This window comes from Numenius arquata, chromosome 27 (assembly GCF_964106895.1).
Source record: "Numenius arquata chromosome 27, bNumArq3.hap1.1, whole genome shotgun sequence".
In the NCBI taxonomy this organism is placed as follows: domain Eukaryota; kingdom Metazoa; phylum Chordata; class Aves; order Charadriiformes; family Scolopacidae; genus Numenius; species Numenius arquata.
In genome coordinates this window covers 329,963-335,962 of record NC_133602.1, presented here as the reverse complement: position 1 = coordinate 335,962, position 6,000 = coordinate 329,963, and the positions used below count along the sequence as shown (strand labels likewise).

General features: G+C 61.5%; 1 protein-coding gene across 1 annotated transcript in view; it reads left to right on the top strand.

The window, feature by feature from the left end:
* PIP5K1A (phosphatidylinositol-4-phosphate 5-kinase type 1 alpha) overlaps positions 1-6,000 on the top strand; it is a 29,385-nt gene that overhangs the window by 19,288 nt on the left and 4,097 nt on the right. The window lies entirely within an intron of this gene.

Below are 6,000 nucleotides of genomic sequence, written 5' to 3'. Positions count from 1 at the left end.
GAACGGACGCCACCCGCCAATAGGAAGCGGCTCAGCTCGGGGTGGGCGGGTCCGAGCGTTGACTGGCACCCCCGCCCCCCAATGAGCGCCCCCCGCGGGAGGCGGGCTCCAGCCGCCGGGTTGTCTCCCGCTCCGCCAACGGCGAGTGCGAACGGCCGCGACCGCCCGCGAGAGACAGCGGCGCCGGCCAATCGCGACGCGCGGAGCGGCGAGCGGCGGGCGGTTCGGCCAATGGCGCGGCGCGGGGGGGCGGGAGCTCGGGGCGCGAGCGGCCGGCGGCGGAGGGCGGGGGGCGCGAGCCAAGCAGGAAGTGGCTGAGGAGAAGCGGCCGCCGCCGAGGGGCCTGGGCGGGAGCCGGCCGCCCCCCGCCCGCAGCAGCAGGTACCGCCGGGGCCCCGGGCCTCACGCGGCCCACGGGGGCGGGCTCGGGAGGGGGGGGGGGGGGTCGGGGCCTGGAGGAGGCGGAGGGGCAGGCCGGGGGTGGGGGGGGATGTAGGCCTAAGGGAGGGAGTAGGCCTGGAGAGGGGGGGAGCCCGGGCCGCCCCCCCCACCCCGGCCCGAGGGGTGGTGAGGCCCGGGGGGGGAGGTGGGGGTCCTGCCCCTCTTCCCCTTCGGGACGGGGATGAGGAGTCAAACCCCTCCCCGCTCGGGGTGCCGGGGGGGGCGGTGAGGGCCGGTCCCTCCCCTGCGAGCCTTGCCGGGGGGGTCGCGGCCACCCCCTTCGCCCCCGCGGCCTTCGGGGTGCGGATCGCGGCCGTCCCCGCCCCTGCGGCCTCTGAGGGGAGGTGCCGCTTATCCCCTCCCTCCCCAGGAGACCGGGGGGTGGCAGCACAACGGCCCCCCCCCGTCCTGTCCCCCTTTGGAGTTGGGGGGGCCGTAGCGGTCGTTCCTTTTGGGGTGGGGGAGCCGTCGTGTTCCCCTGTCTCTGCTGGGAGGGCTGAGCGCGTCCCGCCCCCCGGGCCGGGGGGGTTTTGGGGGGGGGGGGGGGTGCAGGGGCGCTGGTCGTGACTCCCCTCTGTCCCTGGGGACCCCGGTCCCGTCCCCCTCCCTCCCCAGCAGCGGGGGGGTGACAGTGCTCACCTGCATCTTTTGGGGAGACTTGGGGTTATTCCCCCCCTCCCTGACATCGCTGGGAATGGGGGGGGGCTCTGGTCGTGCCCCTCTATAGCTGGGGGCAGGATGAGACCTCCCATAGCTCCCCTCTAGCTGGAGGCAGGGGGGCTGTTTATGCGCCCCCACAGCTCCTGGGGGGGCCTGGTCCCGGCTCCCTCTCTCCATCTCTGGGATTTGGGACTGTTGTCATTCCCTTCCAGAGCTCCTGGGACTGAGCTCCTTCCTCCTCCCTGCCCCGGGGGGGCTGAGGGGGGACCGGGCAGCCTTCCCCCTCCAGCACAGGGCTCAGAGAGGGGCTGGCAGGGGTCCCCCCCACTTCTTCAGCTGCAGCATCTCTTGCAAATAAGGTGGTGCCTTGTTTTAGGGCCCCATGTCCTGGGGGGGGGGGGGATTTTCTTGCTCCTCCAGTTTCCGAGGAGTGGCCGTGTGAATAAGGAGCCGGTTGGGCTTTGGGGTGTCTCCGTCCTCTCTGGCTTCTCTGGGTACCGCTGTCCCGGGGATGGTGTTTGAGAACGGGGCGCGTGGGTCTCTTCTCACCCCCCATCCTCCTGGGAAGAAGAGCGCTGCGGCTGCCGAATGGTTTAGGGAGGGGGGAATCTCGCTATTTAGGCTGGTTTTGGTGGGGGAAGAGAACATGGGAGGTGGGAGAGGCTCCCGTTGCAGCCTTGGTGATGCCGCCCGTGTCTTTTCGGGTCCCTTGGGGGCTGTGATTATCTTCCCACAATTAGTTTAATTCAAAGAGACTCCCCGAGAGGGTGAGCGGGGGAGTTTGGTGGCCTCCATACCCAGGGAAGGAGGAGTGCGTTAGGAACCGAGCCTTGTTTGTGGAAACAGCTGCCTCGAAGGATGTATTTTTAGTGTGTCTGAGGAGGGGAAAAAAAAATGCGTCACCCCCACATGTGGCCGTGGTGGCACTGGGAGAGGCGGGAGGACAGGCCGAGGTGCTTCCCAAAGACTCTCTTCCCCCGAGTTCTCCTGGTCGGGAACGGCAGGAGGATTGTCCAGCTTTTCCTCTGGTGTTAATCCTGCAGCCTGGTCCCCGCGAGGGGCCCCGATTCCCCGCAGGGACCACTCTAAACCAGTGGGACCGTGCAGAGGGAGGTGGTGCCGGTGGAGGCAGCTCAGGATCTCCTGTCACGACCAGGAGACCCAACAGCGCCCCAAACCCTCATCATCTTGTAGGAATCACCTTTGTCTCTAGTTTTTTGGGTTTATTCCACCCCGATGAGGTTCTCCTGGGTCTAATCCCTCTTCCCGCTAATGTGCGATCGTTCCCTGCAAGATCTTATCGAGGGCTTTAATTTATTGGTACCCTCAAGTACCTAAAGCACACATCTGGGGACTATAAAAATAATAATGCCTAATAGCAGGCGAGCGCGGTTGTGACGCGGGGCCGCGGTAGCGTGCGATGGGAGCGAGGGAACTCGCCTTTCCCTTCTCTTTGGCATCCTACGTGGCAGCTTTTCTATTTATACCACTGGAATAAACGGGGTGTCCTGCCCGAGTTCAGAAACTTTACATTAGAAACCCCAAAGTGATGAAATAGCAGGAAAGCTGCCGGGATGGAGGTCGCTGGTAACCGCTCATCCGAGGTGGAAAGGATCCCAGGTGAGGGGAGCGTCGTTCGGCTGAACCCCCCGGGGAGATCCTGGTCATTCTGCTGTGAAATGTCTGCCTGGAACCACCAAGTCTGCCTACACCAGTGTGGTTCCTGGTCATACTGGTAAATCTGGGAACAAAAACCTCCCCGTGTTGACATTGAGGCTGCTTTATGCCCATCACGGCTACAAAACCGCCTGCCAGTGCTTAAAAACTTAATTTTTCAGGCCGGCCAAATTGTCAGGATTCCTGGATCTCATCCACCACTTGTTTGTTTTGCCGTCTCCAGAAGTTAGCAGATGGTACAGCCTTAATTCCGTTAAACGTATGGGAATTTAATCCCCCACCAGGCTGCGGTCGGGATGCGTCGTCCCTGCCTGGCAGCTGGGCTCTGCCGGCGGGAGCTTGGGGTCGGGGCTTTGCGCCCCATCGCGGGGATGGGGGGGACGGGGGAGAACTGAGGTTCCCGCTCCCTTCCCTGACGAAGCATCTTTTTTTTTTTTTTTTTCGCTTGAATTCAGTGGAATCCGTGAGGCAGCTATTCCTATCCCGGCGGGGGAGATCTCCCTGTTTGCTGCCGGATGGTGAGAGACCGTCTCCTCCCCCCTCCCTTCGCAGCTGATTTTAGATTTGCTTTTTGCTTTTTAAAGACTGGGTTGCTGTCGCAAAACCCCTTGAGGGATAAAAATGGTGTTTGAGCGGCGATACCCGCCCTTCTGGGTCTGGCACCGGCCCTTTCTTTCGATTTCGCTGTAAATGCTGTTTTCTCCCGTTTTTCCTTTGCGCCGGAGGCAGATCTGGGCTGGTTTTGTTCTTGCCACTTGCCATCCAGGCAGCGGGGAGGGATCCCCCAAGAAGCCACCTTCGAGGGACGGAGCAAGCGTGCGGAACAATGGGAGCATATTTTTTAATTACTTTAATTACAGCAATCGTAAATGTGGGTTCAAACTCTTTGCTACCAGCATCCTCAGACTGAAAGCGGCCAGAAGGTCCTTTCCTTCCCCGCGCCGGCTCCAGCCCGGAGCGTTGGGAGACGATGCTGGAAGCTGACGGATGCTGCTCCCTTGCCCAGGAGGGTCGACGGGAGACCAAGAATAACATGGGGGGTTCTTCATTTTTTCTGGGGGTGCCTGTACAGACTAAACCCAAGAGCTACCTACATCCGTCCTCCAGCAAATAATTCAGCCTCTGTATTTCAAGCCTCCTCGAGATGGGAGGCAGCGGGCAGAGCGAAGCAAGTTTTTTAATGAGGGGAAAAAAAATTATATATTTCTTCCTTGATAAATTTAAAGTGGGAAATTGGGGTGTGGGAAATGGGAGGCAGCGTTTAAAAGGGAGAGGGAAATGCCGCTGCTGGGCACGGACCTTTGTCCCTCGGCCTCCCCCCGGCAGAGCGGGGCTGGGGCGCGTCGGATGCTCCGGGAACACAAGCGCCTTGTTCGTAGCTGGCGAGCCCTCTCGCACGGCTCCAGCTTATAGCATTTATTTATAGAAATAGCTATATACCGCCTGGCCCAAACAAGTCATGCTAACGCAAGAAAACTCCATTTTTTTTTTAGTTTCTGGCCTTGTTTGTGGGTCTGGAGTAGGATTTTCCTGCTCTCTGCTCCCTCTCCCACGGTTTGTACCCCACACCGAGCGAGTTCTGCCAGCAAAACCTCTCCCTGGGCTGGGTCCAGGCACAAGGAATGGCCTCGGCTCCGTGTTTGGAGGCTGGGATTTGCCACAGGGCTGGTTCTGTTGGGGGATAATTTTGGTCGGGGGGCACCCGGGCGATGTGTGCCGGCGTTGCCGCGCTGGGGAGCGGGGCCGGAATGCTTTTCCACACCGTTTTACCGGCCTGGCGCTACTCCCGTGCAAACGCCGGGCCCCGCGCCGTCGCCAACGCTCTGCCCGCTCGCCCTCCCGTAGGAAATGGAGCCGGGAAGGGGTTTCCAAGCATCGCTCCTCCTCCTTCTCCAGCTGAACCGAGAGGGTGCAGGCTGGCTTGTGCAGGCACGCAGCTCGCCAGCCGCTTCCGCCACCCTCCACAGCCCTTGGCTTTTTGGGGGGGGGTTTCTGCAGGGAGCTGCGGTCGTCACGGACGTGCTTAGTCCAGAAGAGGGGTGAGAAGGGCCTGTCTGATCCCCCCCCCCCCCCCCGGGAAGGGATCCCGCTGTTGCCGTGCTCCTGGCCGGCAGAGACGGCTTTGCCACTCCATGGGGTTGCCATGACCCTTCCGAAAACCACCGCGGTTCTCCTCCGCTCCCCCTCGACCCCCACAGACGTCCTGCTCGCTGGGGTACGGGCAGGAAGGGGCACGGGCCCTGGCCAGGCCGCTGGGGCCAGTAGATGCCCAGACCCGGCCCTGGGCTGGACCAGGGGCCTGTTTAGATGTTAATGCCGAGGGAGGGCTGAGGCCAGCACAATGGAGCACAAAACATGCACATAATGGCTGAAGTTCTAATCCCCTGCTGCCGCCTGGAGCAGGGAGAACAATGCCGAGGGTTTCAAATGGCCCATCCAGCGCCCTGGCAGAGTATTATTTTCTACCTGGTACCCCCAGAGAGCCTTTTCATGTGCTAGAAGGGAAGAGAAAAGGAAAGGGGGAAGGAAGGACCGACAGACAGACAGACGGAGCCCTTTCCAAGGCATGTCAGTGGCAGGGCACAGGCCCCCCTTGGGGCAAGGCAGTGGATTTCATTGGGAAAAATTAATAATTAAACTCTTGGAGTGCCTTAAAGTGACCGTTCTCTCCCCGTCTGCCAGTGAGCAGGGAGCCAGGCTGGGCGAGAGCTGCCGCCCATCCCGCCGTGCCTCCTCCCGCCGGTGTGTGATCCGGACCCGGCCGCAAAAGCCTCTGGTGCTGGGATCCATTGGGATCAAACCCGGATTGAATCCCACCGCTCCTTTTGTCCCCTTGGCTTTGGGATGGGACATGGCAGGAAGCGTGGCCGGGAGCTGCTCCCTACAGAGCACTCCTCCTGGGACGGGTTATCGGCTCATCGCCCGCAGGAGCCGTTTGGGCACCAGCGTTTGCTGTTCTTGTGGGAATCCACACACATCCACGCTCAATAAATGACAAACACCCACCCCCAAAGTGCTGGAGCGAACTCTGCCGGGATCATGTCATCCTTGTCTCTTTTCCTTTCCCTTAAATCCTGCAGCCACGGCTGCTTTGGGGTCCAGGTGAACCCCATCAAGGGTTATTTGCTGTTTAACGGGGTGGGGGGAGGCGAAACCCCATCACGCCCCCAAGCAGGAGGGTGTTCCTGGGGGCAGACTTTGTTCCCGGAGGTGCCGAGCGCC